Consider the following 19,812-nt stretch of genomic DNA (forward strand, 5'->3'; position numbering starts at 1 on the left):
AGAAAGGGCAATGCACGGTACCGAAGAGGCTAGCAATGGTGGAAAGGTAAATGTGCATATAATCCATGGACTCAACATTAGTCAAAAGAACTCATATACTTATTCTAAAAATTTAGAAGTCATCAAAAATAAAGTACTACGCGCATGCTCCTAGGGAGATAGATTGGTAGGAAAAAACCATTGCTCGTCCCCGACCGCCACTCATAAGGATGCACAAGCCAGGTACACTTCATGTTTCAAATTTGTTACACAAATTTAACCATACGTGCATGCTACGGGACTTGCTAACTTCAACACAAGAATTCTTTAAATTCATAATCACCCAACTAGCATGACTTTAATATCACTACCTCCATATCTCAAAACAATTATCAAGTATCAAGTTGATCATAGCATCCAATTCACTTCCTATGATAGTTTTTATTATACCCAACTTGGATGCTCATCATTCTAGGACCAACTTTATGATAATAGCAAATACCATGCTGTTCTAAAAGACTCTCAAAATAATATAAGTGAAGCATGAGAGACTAGTAATTTCTTCAAAATTAAGACACCACCGTGCTCTAAAAGATATAAGTGAAGCACTAGAGCAAAAACTCAAGCTGAAATGGTATAAGTGAAGCACATAGAGTATTCTAGCAAATTCTAATCAAATAGGCTTCTCCAAAAAAGCTGTGTACAGCAAGTATGATCGTGGTAAACTAAAAAGCAAAGACTAATATAATACACGACGCTCCAAGCAAAACACATATCATGTGGCGAATAAAAATATAGCTCCAAGTAAAGTTACCAATGAACGAAGACGAAAGAGGGGATGCCTTCCCGGGGCATCCCCAAGCTTAAGCTTTTGGCTATTCTTGGATATCTTGGGGTGCCTTGGGCATCCCCAAGCTTAGGCTTTGCCACCCTTTGTTCCATAGTCCATAAAATCTTTACCCAAAACTTGAAAACTTCACAACACAAAACTCAACAGCAAATCTTATAAGCTCCGTTAGTGAAAGAAAACAAATCCACCACATAAGGTACTGCAATGAAATCATTATTTATTTATTTTGGTGTTAAACCTACTGTATTCCAACTTCCTTATGGTTTATAAACTAATTTACTAGCCATAGATGCATTGAAATAAGCAAACAACACACGAAAAACAGAATCTGTCAAAAACAGAACAGTCCGTACCAATCTGTAACTAACGCAAACTTCTCGAACTCTAAAACTCCTACCAAAATCAGAGGTACTGTAAAATTTGTTTATTGATCAGTAGAAAAAAGAGTCAATGCAATATCACGTTTCTGTGATTTATTGAATTTTTTCTCGTGAGCGCAAAGTTTCTGTTTTTCAGGACAATCAAATCAACTATCATCGTAGGTTATCCTATAGGTTCTACTTGGCACAAACACTAACTAATAGATAAAAACACTTCTAAACAGAGAGTGGATGCAAGATTTATTACTAAACAGGAGCAAAAACAAAAATCATAAAGAAAATTGGGTTGCCTCCCAACTAGCGCTATCGCTTAACGCCCCTAGCTAGGCATAAAAAGCGAAGATAGATCTAACAAGTGCCATCTTTGGCACCAAATTCATAAGTAGCACGCATGATAGATTCATAAGGTAATTTGACTTTCTTTCTTGGAAAGTGCTCCATGCCTTTCTTTATGGGAAATTGGAATCTAATGTTCCCTTCCTTCATATCAATAATCGCACCAATCGTTCTAAGGAAAGGTCTACCAAGAATAAGAGGGCAAGAAAGATAGCAATCTATATCAAGAATGATAAAATCTACGGGCACCAAATTTCTATTTGCAACAATAAGAACATCATTGATCCTTCCCATAGGCTTTTTAATGGTGGAATCCGCAAGGTGCAAATTTAAAGAGCAATCTTCAAGATCATGGAAACCTAAAATATCACATAAAGTTTTCGGAATCGTGGAAACACTAGCACCCAAATCACACAAAGCAAAACACTCATAATCTTTAATTCTAATCTTTATAGTAGGTTCCCACTCATCATTAAGTTTTCTAGGTATAGAGACTTCCAAATTAAGTTTTCCATCATAAGATTGTATCAAGGCATCAACAATATGTTTGGTAAAAGCTTTGTTTTGACTATAAGCATAAGGAGAATTAACAACAGATTGCAACAAGGAAATACAACCTTTTAAAGAGCAATTATCATAGTCAAATTCCTTGAAATCCGAGATAGTGGGTTCAACATTATTAGAAGTTGAGGATTCTCCAATCTCACTTTTACCAAATTTAGCATTAAGATCTAAAGACTCCAAATTCTTGGGACTCCTTCTAGGCAAAGTTGATTCATCATCAGTCCCATAATCATCAAAATTCATATTGCAAAACATAGATCTAATCGGAGACGCATTAATAACTTTAAGATCCTCATCATTATTTTCACAGAAACTAGAAGAACACGCTTTTATAAAGCTATCTTTCTTAGCACGCAATCTAGCGGTCCTTTCCTTGCACTCGTCAATGGAAATTCTCATTAATATGAGAGACTCATTGATATCATGATTAGGAGGAGAAGGTCTAAGTTTAAGAGAATCAACATCAAGCGAAAGTCTATCAACGTTCCTAGCCAAATCATCAACTTTGAGCAATTTTTCTTCAAGCAAAGCATTAAAATTATTTTGAGAAATCATAAATTCTTTCACACTATTCTCAAAATCAGAGGGAATCTTATTAAAATTACAATAAGAATTATTGTAGGAATTTCCATAATTATTAGAGGAATTACTAGGGAACGGTCTAGCATTAAAATTTCCTCTATAAGCATTGTTTCCAAAACTATTCCTGCCAACAAAATTCACATCCATAGATTCATTATTATTCTCAATCAAGGAAGACAAAGGCATATCATTAGGATCAAGAGGAGTATTTTTAGTAGCAAACATCTTCATAAGTTCATCCATGTTTTCACTCAAAACATTGATTTCTTCTATAGCATGCACTTTTTTACTAGAAGATCTTTCGGTGTGGCATTGAGAATAATTAGCCCTAATATTATCAAGAAGTTTTGTAGCATCTCCTAATGTGATTTCCATAAAGTTGCCTCCCGCGCCCGAATCTAAAAGATTTCTAAAAGCAAAGTTCAAACCGGCATAAAAATTGTGTATGATCATCCATAAATTCAAACCATGACTAGGGCAATTGTGAAGCATCAATTTCATTATTTCCCAAGATTGGGTAACATGCTCATGATCAAGTTGTTTAAAATTCATAATATCGTTCCTAAGAGTGATGATCTTAGCGGGAGGAAAATATTTAGAGATAAAAGCATCAATACTATTTTTAGGCAAAGACGAAAACCAAATTTTAGCATGATCTCTAAGTGAAAACAAAAATAACTTCAATTTGACAATATTGTTATCCGTATCTTTCTTCTTTTGCATATCACACAAATCAACAAAATTGTTTAGATGAGTAGCGTCATCTTCACTAGGAAGGCCGGCGAATTGATCTTTCATAACAAGATTCAGCAAAGCAGCATTGATTTCACAAGACTCAACATCATTAAGAGGAGCAGTCGGAGTACTAAGGAAATCATTATTATTAGTATTCGAGAAATCATACAATTTGGTATTATCTTGCGCCATGGCAACAAGTAATCCAACACACAAGCAAGCAGAAAAACGGCAAGCAAAAAGAGAGGAGGAGATTGGGAAAGAGAGGGCAAATAAAATGGCAAGGGTGAAGTGGGGGAGAGGAAAACAAGAGGCAAATGGCAAATAATGTAAATGCGAGGGAGATGAGTTTGTGATGGGTACTTGGTATGTATTGACTTGAGCAAAGACCTCCCCGGCAACGGCGCCAGAAATCCTTCTTGCTACGTCTTGAGCTAGCGTTGGTTTTGCCCGAAGAGGAGAGGGTGATGCAGCAAGTGTAGCGTAAGTATTTCCCTCAGTTTTGAGAACCAAGGTATCAATCCAGTAGGAGGCTCCTCAAAAGTCCCACGCGCCTACACAAACAAACTGAGAACTCGCAACCAACGCAATAAAGGGGTTGTCAATCCCTTCACGGCCACTTCGAAAGTGAGATCTAATAAAGATAGTATGATAAGATAGATATATTTTTGGTATTTTATAATATAGATGCAAATAAAGTAGATTGCAAGCAAATATGATAAGAGATAGACCCGGGGGCCATAGGTTTCACTAGAGGCTTCTCTCAAGATAGCATAAGTATTACGGTGGGTGAACAAATTACTGTCGAGCAATTGATAGAAAAGCGCATAGTTATGAGATTATCTTGGCATGATCATGTATATAGGCATCACGTCCATAACAAGTAGACCGACTCCTGCCTGCATCTACTACTACTACTCCACAAATCGACCGACTCCTGCCTGCATCTAGAGTATTAAGTTCATAAGAATAGAGTAACGCATTAAGCAAGATGATATGATGTAGAGGGAAAAACTCATGCAATATGATATAAACCCCATCTTGTTATCCTCGATGGCAACAATACAATACGTGTCTTGCAACCCTTTCTGTCACAGGGTAAGAACACCGCAGGATTGAACCCAAAGCTAAGCACTTCTCCCATGGCAAGAAAGATCAACCTAGTAGGCCAAACCAAACTGATAATTCGAAGAGACTTGCAAAGATAACTCAATCATACATAAAATAATTCAGAGAAGATTCAAATATTATTCATAGATAAACTTGATCATAAACCCACAATTCATCGGATCTCGACAAACACACCCCAAAAAGAGATTACATCGAATAGATCTCCACAAGAGAGGGGGAGAACATTGTATTGAGATCCAAAAAGAGAGAAGAAGCCATCTAGCTAATAACTATGGACCCGTAGGTCTGTGGTAAACTACTCACAACTCATCGGAGGGGCAAGGATGTTGATGTAGAAGCCCTCCATGGTTGATTCCCCCTCCGGCAGAGTGCCTGCGAAGGCTCCAAGATGAGATCTCGCGGATACAGAAGGTTACGGCGGTGGAAATTGTGTTTCGTGGTGCTCCTGGATGTTTTCGGGGTACGTACGTATATATAGGAGGAAGAAGTACGTCAATGGCCATCCGTGGGGCCCACGAGACAGGGGGTGCGCGGCCCCCTATCTCGTGGGGTCCTCGGAAGCTTCTTGACTTGCACTCCAAGCTCTCCAGATCACGCTCGTTCCAAAAATCACGCTCCCGAAGGTTTCATTCCGTTTAGTAATATGGGCTGGGCCTCCGGTTAGTAGGTTAGTCCCAAAATTGATATAAATGTGTAAAATAATGCCCATAAACATCCAAAAGGGGTAATATAATAGCATGGAACAATCAAAAATTATAGATACGTTGGAGACGTATCAGCAACCCAATTTTATTTTAGTTTCTTTGTTTGTTTCTATTTAGAAATAAATTTTGCATCTACCTTCTGTTTAGATGTGTTTTTAGGTTTTAATTAGTGTTTGTACCAAGTAGAACATATAGGGTAACCTATGGTGATAGTTAATTTGATTCTGCTGAAAACCAGAAACGTGCTTTAGAAACGCGCACAAAATTAGTTTTGTTAATTCACAGAAACGTGCTTTTGTGTTGATTCTTTTTGCTGTAGATCAATAGACAAATTTCCCAGGACTTCCTATTTTGGTAGGATGTTTAGAGCTCCAGAAGTATTCGAGGGTTACAGATTGCTACAGACTGTTCTGTTTTTGACAGATTCTGTTTTTTCGTGTGTTGTTTGTTTATTTTGATGCATCTATGGCTAGTATTAAGTGGTCTGAACCATAGAGAACTTGAAATACAGTAGGTTTAACACCAATATAAATAAAGAATGAGTTAATTACAGTACCTTATGTGGTGGTTTTGCTTTCTTTCACTAACGGAGCTTATGAGATTTCCTGTTGAGTTTTGTGTTGAGAAGTTTTCAAGTTTTGGGTAAAGATTTGATGGACTATGGAATAAGGAGTGGCAAGAGCCTAAGCTTGGGGATGCCCATGGCACCCCAAGATATTCAAGAATAGCCAAAATCCTAAGCTTGGGGATGCCCCCCGGAAGGCATCCCCTCTTTCGTCTTCGTTTATCGGTAACTTTACTTGGAGCTTTATTTTTATTCGCCACATGATATGTGTTTTGCTTGGAGTGTCTTGTATGATATTAGTTTTTGCTTTTAGTTTTCCACAATCATCCTTGCTGTACACACCTTTTATTAGAATACTCTATGTGCTTCACTTATATCTTTTGAGCTAGATAGTTTTTGTTCTAGTACTTCACTTATACCTTTTAGAGCACGGCGGTGGCTTAATTTTGTAGAAATTGCTAGTCTCTCATGCTTCACTTATATTATTCTGAGAGTATCTTAGAACAGCATGATATTTGCTATGGTTATAAAATTGGTCCTAGAATGGTAGCCATCCAAGTTGGGTATAATAAAAAAACTATCATAGAAAGTGAATTGGATGTTATGATCAATTTGATACTTGATAATTGTTTTGAGATATGGAGGTGGTAATATTAAAGTCATGCTAGTTGGTTGATTATGAATTTAAATAATACTTGTGTTGAAGTTTGTGATTCCCGTAGCATGCATGTATGGTGAACCGCTTTGTGATGAAGTTGGAGCACAATTTTATTTATTGATTGTCTTCATTATGAGTGGCGGTCGGGGACGAGCGATGGTCTTTTCCTACCAATCCATCCCCCTAGGAGCATGTGTGTAGTACTTTGTTTTCAATGACTTGTAGATTTTTGCAATAAGCACATGAGTTCTTTATGACTAATGTTGAGTCCATGGATTATACGCACTCTCACCCTTCCACCATTGCTAGCCTCTCTTGTGTCGCGCAACTTTCGCCGATACCATACACCCACCATATACCTTCCTCTAAACAGCCACCATACCTACCTATTATGGCATTTCCATAGCCATTCCGAGATATATTGCCATGCAACTTTCCACCATTCTGTTTATATGACATGCATCATCATTGTCATATTGCTCTTTGCATGATCATCTAGTTGACATTATATTTGTGGCAAGACCACCTTCATAATTTTCATACATGTCGCTCTTGATTCATTGCATATCCCGATACACCACCGGAGGCATTCATATAGAGTCATATCTTGTTTAAGTATTGAGTTGTAATCTTGAGTTGTAAATAAATAAAAGTGTGATGATCTTCATTATTAGAGCATTGTCCCAGTGAGGAAAGGATGTGGAGACTATGATTCCCCCACAAGTCGGGATGAGACTTCGGACTTTATAAAAAAAAGAGAAAGGCCAAATTAAAAAAAGGGAAAGACCCAAAAAAGGAAAAAAAGAAAAAGAAAAAGAAAAAAAGAAAAAAAAAGAAAGAAAAAGAGAGAAAAAGAGAGAAGGGACAATGCTACTATCCTTTTTACCACACTTGTGCTTCAAAGTAGCACCATGATCTTCATGATAGAGAGTCTACTATGTTGTCACTTTCATTTACTAGTGGGAATTTTTCATTATAGAACTTGGCTTGTATATTCCAATGATGGGCTTCCTCAAAGTGCCCTAGGTCTTCGTGAGCAAGCGAGTTGGATGCACACCCACTTAGTTTCTTTTATTGAGCTTTCATACATTTATAGCTCTAGTGCATCTGTTGCATGGCAATCCCTACTCACTCACATTGATATCTATTAATGGGCATCTCCATAGCCCGTTGATATGCATAGTTGATGTGAGACTATCTTCTCCTTTTTGTCTTCTCCACAACCACCATTCTATTCCACATTTAGTGCTATGTCCATGGCTCACGCTCATGTATTCCGTGAAAGTTGAAAAAGTTTGAGATTACTAAAGTATGAAACAATTGCTTGGCTTGTCATCGGGGTTGTGCATGATTAAATACTTTGTGTGATGAAGATAGAGCAACAGCCAGACTATATGATTTTGTAGGGATAACTTTCTTTTGCCATGTTATTTTGAGAAGACATGATTTACTATTTTTTATATCAATATGAACTTTTATTTTGAATCATTTCGATATGAACATTCATGCCACAATAAAAAAAATTACATTGAGAATTATGCTAGTAGCATTCCACATCAAAAATTCTATTTTTATCATTTACCTACTCGAGTACGAGCAGGAATTAAGCTTGGGGATGCTTGATACGTCACCAACGTATCTATAATTTTTGATTGTTCCATGCTATTATATTGCCCGTTTTGGATGTTTATGGGCTTTACTTTACACATTTATATCATTTTTGGGACTAACCTACTAACCGAAGGCCCAGCCCGTATTGCTGTTTTTTTGCCTATTTCAGTGTTTCGAAGAAAAGGAATATCAAACAGAGTCCAAACAGAATGAAACCTTCGGGAGCGTGACTTTTGGAACGAATGTGATCCAGAGGACTTGGAGTAAAAGTCAAGAAGCAGTCGAGGCGGCCACGAGGGTGGAGGGCGCGCCCCCTATCTCGTGGACCCCTCGAGCATCCACCGACCTACTTCTTCCTCCTATATATACCCATGTACCCCGAGAACATCAAAGGCCACCACGAAAAACTATTTCCACCACCGTAACCTTCTGTATCCGCGAGATCCCATCTTTGAGCCTTCGACGGCGCTCCGGCGGAGGGGAAATCGACCATGGAGGGCTTCTACATCAACACCATAGCCCCTCCGATGAGTTGTGAGTAGTTTACCATAGACCTTTGGGTCCATAGTTATTAGCTAGATGGCTTCTTCTCTCTTTTTGGATCTCAATACTATGTTCTCCTCGATCTTCTTGGAGATCTATTCGATGTAACTCTTTTTGCAATGTGTTTGTCGAGATCCAATGAATTGTGGGTTTATGATCAAGTTTATCTACGAGAAATATTTGAATCTCCTTTGAATTCTTTTATGTGTGATTAAGTTATCTTTGCAAGTCTGTTTGAATTATCAGTTTGGTTTGGCCTACTAGACTAATCTTTCTTGCAATGGGAGAAGTGCTTAGCTTTGGGTTCAATCTTGTAGTGACCTTTCCTGGTGACAGCAGGGGCAGCAAGGCACGTATTGTATTGTTGCGATCAAGGATAAAAAGATGGGTTTTATATCATATTGCATTAGTTTATCCCTCTACATCATGTCATCTTTCTTAATGCGTTACTCTGTTCTTAAGAACTTAATACTCTAGATGCATGCTAGATAGCGGTCGATGTGTGGAGTAATAGTAGTAGATGCAGGCAGGAGTCGGTCTACTTGTCACGGACGTGATGCCTATATACATGATCATGCCTAGATAATCTCATAATTATTCTCTTTTCTATCAATTGCTCGACAGTTATTTGTTCACCCACCGTAATACTTATGCTATCTTGGGAGAGGCCTCTAGTGAACCCTATGACCCCCGGGTCTATCTCCTATCATATTTGCTTCCAATCTACTTTTATTTGTGTCGGGGAAACTGATCCACGAACACCTATGGGACTGGCGGAACGAGCCCCTTTCAGTTCGGCGGGGGGCGGAGATCGCATGAAGAGCGGATGGAGGCGAAGCACACGAGCAGTTTACCTAGCTTCGGAGCTCTCCGGAGAGATAACACTCCTACTGCTGCATGTCTGAGTGTATTGAGTTCTTGCTCGGGAGCGCTGAGTGCTACAGTACACACTAGCTGCTAACGAGACCGAGCGTGAGTGTTTTTCTGCCTTCGAACCCCCCTCTACGTTGCGCATGGGCCTCCTTTTATATGCCAAAGGGGTCTCCGACAGGTGGCAACGTAGACAAGGGTAAAAATGGAAAAGGAATTGCGATTGGTACAACTACATGTACAGTGTATCATACCTAACCCTGACGGCAGGGGACAAAGGCATTAAATGCCCGTCTACGTCGCCCAAATAGTGCAAAAAGGGACCGTCAGGGACGCCACCGCTTGCCACGATGGCAATCTTGTCAGTGTCGCTTGCCACCATGCACCGCTGGCCGCACAGCCTCTTGCCACGCGCGCCTGGAAAGGTCACAGGGCGACACGTTGGTGGATGTGCTGGAGCGCGGGTACAGAATGGTAGTTTGACGCGGCAAGTGCCTTGCCGCGGTCGTTGTCTTGTCGCGTCCGGAAGCTTGTCGCTCACCGGGCCTCGCCGGGATGCGTGGCGCGTTGCGGCAAGTTCCTTGAGATGCCTTGGTTGGCCTTCCCGGCAAGCTCCTCTTGCCGGGGCCTTGTCTCCTTGGCTTGAATACTTTGTTCTTGAATGGCTCCAAAGGAACCACGGAGGACCTTGGCGGTCACCCGGCAAGCCTTGCCGCGGGGTGCTGCAACTGCCCGTGCACAAGTTCGGGATACTAGGGTACCCCTACTCTAGTACACCGACAGGAGCCCCCGGGCCTGGGCCACACACGGTGCCGAGCGCTGTTGGGCCAGGCCCAAAACAGGGCATGGGCACGCGCGGCCTGGGTTACGCCGTATCTCACTCTGTATCCACCGCGCCCTCCTCGAACGGCACGCGTCGAGTGCGGCGTCATGGGAGAGATCGTGGGTGGTTTCTTTATTCGGAAAGACGGAACGTCTGCCCCCTCCCTCTTTATAAGCAGGGGAAACAGGGGCAGTTTGCCCATCTCGCCGGTTTCTATTCCAATCTCAAAAACCTCCGCCGCTCCCCCCTTCTTCCCAAAGCTGAAAGAGAGCAGCGCTCCGCCCCCCATCGCCACCGGCACCACCAACGCCGTCGATCTTTCTCACCACCTCCGCCATGGCTCCGAAAGCCGGGAAGGTTGTGAAGTCGGCCGAGGCGCAGCGGCTCGCGGCGCTGCGAAAGGAGCGAGCAACCTTCCCCCCTCAGCTCGCCGTGAAGGAGCTGAGGGAGTATTACTACCTCTTCTGGTCGATGGAGACGTGAGCGCATCCGCGCACGAAGGTACTCTCAGCTGCCGCTTCGGAACTGGCTCCGAATGGATATCCCTTCTTCGCGTTGTTCTTCTACTGCGGGCTCTGCCCGCCTTTCTCTGAGTTTTTCTGTGACATTATGAACACCTACGGGTTCCGCCTCCTTGACTTCACCCCCAACGCCGTTCTGACCATGGCAGTTTTCGCACATCTCTGCGAAAACTTTGTCGGAGTCTATCCAAATGTAGCTCTTTTTCGCCACTTCTTTATGCCCCGAGTTGAGAGAGCGGAGCCTTTATCCGGCGGAATCGCCTGGATCTCGAGAACTGGCAAGAAGGAAGCTTATGTGGAGGGAGAGCTCCACAGCAAGTGGGATGAATGGAGAGCAGACTGGTGCTGGATTGTCGAGGAGAACCCGCAGCCATTTACCGCCCAGCGCCAAGCCCCAGTAGCGCGCGGCAACGATTGGAGCAACGTGGCCCCGGAAGACGATAGGCTGAAGATTGCTGTCACCCGGATCCTACGCCTCAGGCTTGCCGGGCTCACCGTAGACGCCGTTGCCGCAAATTTTCTTCCCCGCCACATCGCCCCCCTACAGGAGATGAGGAGACCCGCCTGGGAGTTCCAGAATGCGGCGGATATCATGAGGCTGCGCTCGGGCCTCAACTTCAACTTCACTGTCCTGGAACTGGACGCGATGCTCCTGGAACTGTTCAAGCATGATCCTCAACGTCCCGAAGTGTTCATGTTGCCGAGGGGTGTCGTTCCGCTGTGCAACAACTCCTCGCTCGACCGCATCCGTGCAATGATGCCGCTGTGCGATTCGCATGGAATTGTCCCAACTTGGCAAGAGCCTGCATACGACGTCGTGCAGGAGTTCTTTGACGGCTTGGTAGAAGTGCCGGTCCGCTCCGATGAACAGAAGAGCCTTACCCGCGACACCACCGATGCGGAGATGCAGCGCATCGCCACTAGGCTGGAAGAGGCAGCGGCAGCCGCTGCCGCGGGCGAGTTTGGATTCATCGTGGAGGAGGCAGAGGCAGCAGAGGCGGCAAGCCTTGCCGAGCGAGAGGAGCTTGCCGGCAAGGGAGAGCTTGTCGGGCCTGAAGCTGAGTCGAGCGAGCCCGCCGAGGGCGCGAGCGACTCGTTGAAGATCGACTCCTCCTCTTTCTCACCTTCAGACAGCTCGCCGCAAGAGGAGCCCCCAGCTCCACCTAGAAGGCGTCTCCGCAAGGCCGTGGACTTAGCGGGGCGGAAGACGGGTCAACAGCCGCCGCGCCGCGTGATGCGCTCGACCGTGGCAAGCACTATTGCCGCGGGAGCACCTCACGCCGCTGCGGCAACTGGAGTGGGGCCCTCCCAGACCATCGCTTCTGCTTCCGCCAAGCGGCTAAGGGAACCTACTCCTCCGCCTCGTCGCGCCGAAGGTGGGCCAGACTTCGACCTCTCCGCGCTCAGCCCCGACGAGGAAGATGAAGAGTAAGATTCTTTGTTGTACTTGTAGTTCTTCAATTCTTACTGTTTTGTCTTGTATCTGATTTGCTTTACTCCGAACCCATTCCTTTTCAGGACTCTGGCCCAGAGAGCAGCGAAGAGAGCCAAGGTCCCGGTGATTGTCATCGAGGACGAACCCACCGCGATAGCAGGGGGTGTGTCCGAGACCACCTTGCCGGACCCGGCAACTATTCCCCAAAGCAGCCCCCAGCGCAGCCCCCAGCGTAAGTATATGGTTTACTTCCTGCTGTTAGGCGTGCATGGGTGCTCTTTCTTTGCTGACATCTGGCTATTGGTTTGCGTAGGAGCAGAGCAGTCTCACCAGGAGTGCCCGGAAGCCGCTCCCGACATGCCCTCTGCTTCAACTACACCGCCAAGGGAGGATTCCCCGGCAAGGGAGCGTTCTTCGGCAAGGGAGAATTTTCCGGTAAGGGAGAAGTCTCCGGCAAGGGACAACACCAGCGACCCCCCGGTGGCGGAGACCATGACTGTAGATCCTAGTACAGGTAATCCTCTTGCTTGAAAACTTCCCTTGGGTTCTTCTTCTTCTGATTTTCTTTTTGAATATTTGCTTGACTTTTCTCCCTTTTCCGGTCGTCAGGTCCATCTGCCACGGAGTCGATGGAAACCGAGGTCGCCGGCGAGGAGAACGCGCGCGGCAATAACGACGATGCCGCTGTCACCGAAGAAGAAGCCAGCGCTGATGATCCCGCCGGTGGAGAGGCCGCCAAAGCTGCCGCCACAGAAGCTGGCGAGGGGTCCGGCGATCGCACTGACGGTCCCGAGGCCGCAGGAGCGTCAGGCGCTACGCCGACCGCTGATCCCTCCGCCACTGCTGCAGCGTCAGGCTCCGAAGAGCCCCAGCCCGACGCCTATTTGAAGGCCAGCGATGGCGTCTTCATCAAGCTCCCCTGGGCGTCGAGCTCCAGGGCGCCGATCGAAGGAGAAATCTTTGATGAAGAGTTGCTCGCCTCCGCTGGGCTGACGCTGGTCGACGCGCCGAGCAGCAGCAGTGGCGATCCTGAGGAGGAGGAGCTGCTGCGGAAGCTGTTGTCGCTCTACCGCGCCCGACAGGCCAAGCTGGTATCCTGAGAAGCGCTTGTCGCGAAGGCGGGAGTGGACATCGAGAAGCGCGCGGAGGAGCTCCGGGGCCTCAACCAGGAAGCTCTCCGGTCCCTGGCAGAGGAGCGGGAGCAACTCGCCAAGGAGCGTAAAGCCTTCCTCCTCGAGAAGGCTGAAGTTGAAGAGCAACAGCGGCTTGCTGCCGAGAAGCTGTCTGTGCAGGAAGGCGAGTTGGCGCAACGGAAGGTTAACCTTGACAGCCACGAGGAGGAGCTTGCCGCGCGCGAGCAAACATTCGGCGGGGCTCTCAAGGAAGCAGAGGATGCTGCCGCAGCTGCCGAGGCCGCCAAGAAGGAGCTGGAGACGAAGGTGGCGCAACTGGAGGCCGATCTCAAGGTGAGCGGCGAGGAGCTTGCTGCACTCAAGCGTGAGCGCGAGAAGGACGCCTACGCCCTTGGCGAGCTGCAGGGTCGTCTCGCCGAGAGGAGCAAGGAGCTTAGCGCCGCCAAGGACTCCAACGCAGATCTTGAGTTGAAGCTGACTACTTTGACCAAGATGCTGGATGGCGCCAAGGAGCAGGAGGTGGCCTTGAAGGAGAAGATCAAGGCCGACGAGGCGCTGCTGGCGAGTGCTGCTGCCGCCCAGAACACTTTTAGGGAGAATGTGGAGCACTGGACCGAGGGTCTCATGGATGTTGCCGCAGCCATCGACAGGGAGCTGGCGCAGCTGGGGATGGAGGATCTCGGGTACTCCTCCGATGAGCACCTCCAACCCAGCGCCAAGCTCAGCTTGTTCTTCAAAGGCGTGGCGACGGCCCTCCAGCGACTCCGGGAGAAGATCCCAAAGCAGCTGGCCGATGAGTCACGCAAGATCTGCGAGGGAGATCTTCAAAAGGTGCTGGTGAAGGTGGCCTTCCGCAACCCAGGCCTCAACCTCACCAACGTCCTCAGGACCTTGCCGTCGGATGCTGATCTGGAAGAGCTCAAGACCCTTGTCGCACCCATTGTGGACAAGGTGAGTGGAATCAAGAGGGTCGAGGGCAATCGTGTAGATTAGGCCGCCCGTTTTCTCTTTTTCTTGTCTCTGCTGGTCATGTTATGAGAACAATCTCTTAGAGCTGCGACAAGCTATCTAATATGACTCTATTTTGGGTAGCGATTGCTATGTTATTTCCTTTACTTGATTCCTTCCTTTGTATGTTTTTGCCCTACGCTTTTAGGGAACTTGTCGGCGCAGGCACCTTAGCCGCGAGCGCTGAGTGCGGGACGTCAGCAGCTTGCTGGCGGTGCCGCTACCGACAAGAAACCTTGTCGCAACTAGTCGCAGCTCACTTAAGTTGTTGAGCGGACTCGAAACAAAGTAAGGGCGCAACTAGCTACGAGTTGGTTCCTACGCGCACAGGTTTTCCATAGAAAGCACGGTCGTTCGAGGAAGATAACTTAAAAATTTTAAAACTGATTGCTCAAACTTTAGCAACTTAGCTTTTCTGTCGTTTGCTTCCCGGTAAGGCGAAACTTTGTCGAACGACGCTTGGTCCACACCATTATCTTCTCCTTTCCCCCCGGCAAACTTGTGGGCGAGGGAACCTTCCTTTCTTTGAGAAAGAGAAAGAAGAGAAAATAAAGATATGGAGCCTTACGGCTCGTTATTGCTTACCGGGGGTAGGCGCTGCACAAAGTGTCAGATAACGCATGCAAAAAAAAGTAGAAAGCATGAAATTGACAAGATGTGCGGAGCACATGAGCTTTACTTATGCACGGGGTCTGCGCCCGGCTTCGTACAAAGGATTACATGCAACATCGGCAAGACTTGTACAAAAGGTGGTTGCCGGAACAGGTTCCGGCAACCGCGCCCTACGGGTAAAACTTACGAAGATGCTCAATGTTCCAGGAGTTGCTCACCGGAATGCCATCTTCGGTCTCAAGGCGGACAGCGCCAGGCCTAGTGACTCGTTTCACCCGGTAAGGGCCTTCCCACTTCGGCGTCAACTTGTTGGAATTCTTGGCGGACTGAACGCGCCGAAGAACAAGGTCTCCTTCCTCGAGACTTCTGGCATTAACTTTGCGGCTATGGTAGCGGCGCAAAGCTTGCTGGTATCGAGCAGCTCGTACAGCGGCCTGAAGACGGTCCTCCTCAAGGAGCAGCGCGTCATCTTGTCGCAACTGCTTTTGCTCAAGCTCATCATAAGCGAGCACTCGAGGTGACCCATATACGAGTTCCGTGGGGAGAACTGCCTCTGCTCCATAGACTAGAGCGAAAGGTTTCTGGCCAGTGGCTCGATTTGGCGTCGTCCTGATCGACCAAAGAACCACCGGCAGCTCCTCAATCCAGTTCTTTCCGCACTTGCGTAGCCTGTCGAAAGTCCTAGTCTTGAGCCCGCGCAGCACTTCAGCATTCGCCCTCTCCGCTTGACCGTTACTTCTCGGATGAGCAACAGAAGCGAAGCAGACCTTGGCGCCAAGATCTTGGACATACTGCATGAAGGTGCGGCTCGTGAATTGCGTGCCGTTGTCAGTGATGATCCTGTTAGGGATCCCGAAGCGGCAAACAATCGACCTAAAGAACTTGACTGCTGACTGTGCTATCACCTTCCTCACTGCTTCCACTTCCGGCCACTTTGTGAACTTGTCGATTGCAACGTACAAGTACTCAAAGCCCCCGACAGCTCAGGGAAAGGGGCCGAGGATGTCGAGCCCCCAGACCAAAAATGGCCAGGATAAAGGGATCGTCTGGAGAGCTTGAGCTGGCTGGTGTATCTGCTTGGAATGGAACTGACACGCTTCACACTTGGTTACTTGTGCAGTTGCATCCTGGAGGGTTGTCGGCCAAAAGAAACCTTGCCGGAACGCTTTGCTGGCAAGTGCTCTTGCGCCAATGTGGTGACCACATATGCCTCCATGTATCTCTGCCAACAGCTTTTGTCCGTCTTCCCGGTGAATACACTTCAATTTCACGCCGTTGAGTCTTCTTCTGTACAGTGTGTTGTCGACAAACTGGTACATACTTGACTGCCGGGCTACTCTTTCCGCTTCTTCTTGCTCTTCGGGAAGTTCTCCTGTCTGAAGGAAACGGACAATCTGTTGTGCCCATGCTGGAGCTTGCGGCTCGACAACAAGGACTAAAGGCACATCTGCTGCTGCGGGAACATCCGCTTCTACGGCGAGAACCTGCGGCTCAGCCGGAGCTTGACGTTCCCCAGCAAGCTTGCCGGAGCAAAACTTGTCGGGAGCGTCTGCTTCAACGGAACAAACCCTAGGGCTTGCCGGAGCAGACTGCTCCTCAGCACCCTTGGTGTTGATCTTGAGGACCTTCTTGGCGCCGGCTTCTGGGAGCTCTGCCGGAAAATAGTCACCAAAAATCAACTTCCTCTTCTTGCTCTGTCCAGTTGATGGCGTTACAGACAGTTGAGTCAGTTTGAGCACAAAGATACCTGGTTCCACAGGTAACTTAAGTGCGGCGCACTTCGACAGGCCATTGGCAATGTCGTTCTGAGCTCTTGGAACATGTTCCATCTGTAGGCCGTCAAAGTGCTCTTCTAGCTTTCTCACTTCATCAACGTAAGCTTCCATCAGCGGACTCTGATAATTCTTGTTCAGTTGGCGGACGACAAGCTGTGAGTCACCCCTGACGATGAGCTTCTTGATCCCAAGGTCTGCTGCGATCCTGAGACCGGCAAGCAAACCTTCATACTCTGCGGTATTGTTCGTTGCTTGCTCCTTGGGAAAGTGCATCTGGACTACGTACTTGAGGTGCTCTCCGGTGGGTGCGACAAGTAGCACGCCCGCGCCGGCGCCTTGCAGCGAGAAGGCACCATCAAAGTACATCAGCCACTCTTTGCTTGCTTCCTTGACGGGGATGCTTGTTTCTGGAATTTCTTCATCTTGTGTTGGCGTCCATTCTGCTATGAACTCCGCCAATGCTCTGCTTTGGATAGTTGAAGTGCTCCCAAACTTTAGTCCAAAGCTTGACAGTTCCAGTGCCCACTCGACAATCCTGCCTGTTGCTTCTGGATTTTGCAGTATCCTCTTCAGCGGAAAACGAGTGACGACTGTGATCTCATGTGCTTGGAAGTAATGGCGCAGCTTTCTCGAGGCCATGAGAAGGCCGAAAAGCAATTTCTGCACACCAGAGTACCTTGACCTAGCCCCCTGCAGAAGGGAACTGACAAAGTAAACTGGGCGCTGCACCATTCTTTTCTGCATCTTCTCATGCGCCTGCGCAGATCCATCTTTGTCGGGACCAGAGCTTGCCGGTGAAGTCCCCTGCTTGTCGCTGGATGCATCTGCCGTGGTTGCTGGCTCATCATCCGCCTCCCTCTCCGCTACTAACGCAGCACTAACCACTTGATTGGTTGCCGCTATATATAGCAGCAACTTCTCTTGTGGCTTAGGTGCGACAAGTGTTGGAGTGGAGGACAGGTATCTCTTTAAGTCCTGCAGTGCAGTCTCCGCTTCCGGAGTCCATTTCATTGGACCTGCCTTTTTCAATATTTTGAAAAATGGCAGGGCACGCTCAGCAGACCTAGAGATAAACCTGCTGAGAGCAGCTACGCAACCGGCAAGTCTTCGTACATCCTTGACGCGCTTTGGTGCTTCAATCTGCTCAATGGCCTTGATCTTGTCGGGATTGGCTTCAATTCCCCGCTGAGACACGAAGAACCCGAGAAGCTTGCCGGAGGGGACTCCAAAAACACACTTCTCGGGATTAAGCTTGAGGTTGATCTTGCGCAGATTTGCAAAGGTTTCGTCTAAATCTTGAATCAGAGTCGCCTTGTCCTTGCTCTTGACCACTATGTCATCCATGTAGGCTTCCACATTTCTGTGTATTTGCGGCTCAAAAGCGTCATGGACTACCCTTGCAAATGTTGAACCAGCATTCTTTAAACCGAAAGGCATCCGTACGAAACAGTATGTGCCACATGGGGTGATGAATGCGGTCTTCTCCTCATCCTCTTCTGCCATGAAGATCTGATGGTATCCTGAGTATGCATCAAGAAATGAAAGCAAGTCACATCCGGCCGTGGAGTCAACAATCTGGTCGATGCGCGGCAAGGGAAATGGGTCTTTGGGACAAGCTTTATTGACATCGGTAAAGTCGATACAAAGCCTCCATTTCCCGTTTGCCTTGCGCACGACTATAGGGTTGGCCAACCACGCAGGATGGAGCACTCCTCTAACAAGGCCTGCTGCTTCCAATTTCTTGATTTCTTCTACGATGAATTCTTGGCGTTCCACTGCCTGTTTCCTGACTTTCTGCTTGACGGGCCGCACATGAGGATAGACGGCAAGATGATGCTCGATTACTTTCCTGGGAACACCGGGGATGTCAGACGGTTGCCACGCAAATACGTCGACGTTCGCCCGCAGGAAAGCAACGAGCACGCTTTCCTATTTAGGGTCGAGAGTGGCACTGATGGTGAAGGTACCACCAGTGCCATCCTCCTTGGCAGACACCTTCTTGGTCTCTGGTGGAGCTGCCATTGTCTTCTTACACTTGTCGGTGGAGCTCGATGGTGCGTCCTCGACGGTAGTGCACCACTCCAAAGAGGTGCGCTTGCCGGAGTGGGCATTAGAACTCTTGCCGGACTTGGTCTTCTTCTTCACCCCGGGAGCTTCAATGGCAAGTGACTTGTGATCTGTTGCGGCTGCTGCTTCCCGGTAGATCTTGTCGGCGCAGATAAGAGCATCCTTCTTGTCGCCAGGGACAGAGATGACACTTACCGGGCCTGGCATCTTCAGCATGTTGTATGCATAGTGAGAGGCTGCCATGAATTTGGCGAGTGCTGGATGGCTGAGTATCCCATTGTAAGGCAATGGAAAGTCAGCAACGTCAAAAGTGACCCTCTCAGTCTTGAAGTTCAACTCGCTACCAAATGTCACCGGCAACGTGATCTTTCCCTTCGGCTTGCTCCTTCCCGGATTGATTCCTTGGAATGTGTCGGTCTCTTCGAGCTCGCTATCAGGGATCTGGAGTTTCTGGAGTACCGCGGAGGAGATCAGGTTCAGGCCGGCCCCGCTGTCAACTAGCATCTTAGTGACCTTGAGGTTGCGGATAGTTGGTGAAACCAACATCGGCAAGCACCCGACCGCAGTTATGCGATCAGGGTGGTCCTCAATATCAAAGATGATAGGCGTGCTGGACCATTTCAGAGGCTTGCGTGACTCGACGGGTGGTTCTGCCGCATTGACTTCCCGCACCCACTGCTTGAGCTGGCGGTGTGAAGTATGCAGAGAAGCACCGCCGTCAACGCACAGGACCTCTGTGGCTTTCTGGAACTCCTGCTCATCGGTCTCGTCATCATCCATATCTTCATCGTCATCGTCATCTTCATCCTTGTCGCGGCCGCGGGGAGGTCTGTCTCCTTGCCGCTGCTTGGCCTTGCCGTGGCGTCCTCTTCGGCCGGGGCGTTTCTTGCCGGCTCCTCCAGCACCTTCCTGGGCTTTCTCCTTGTCGCA

This window comes from Triticum aestivum, chromosome 6B, assembly GCF_018294505.1.
Source record: "Triticum aestivum cultivar Chinese Spring chromosome 6B, IWGSC CS RefSeq v2.1, whole genome shotgun sequence".
NCBI lineage: Eukaryota > Viridiplantae > Streptophyta > Magnoliopsida > Poales > Poaceae > Triticum > Triticum aestivum.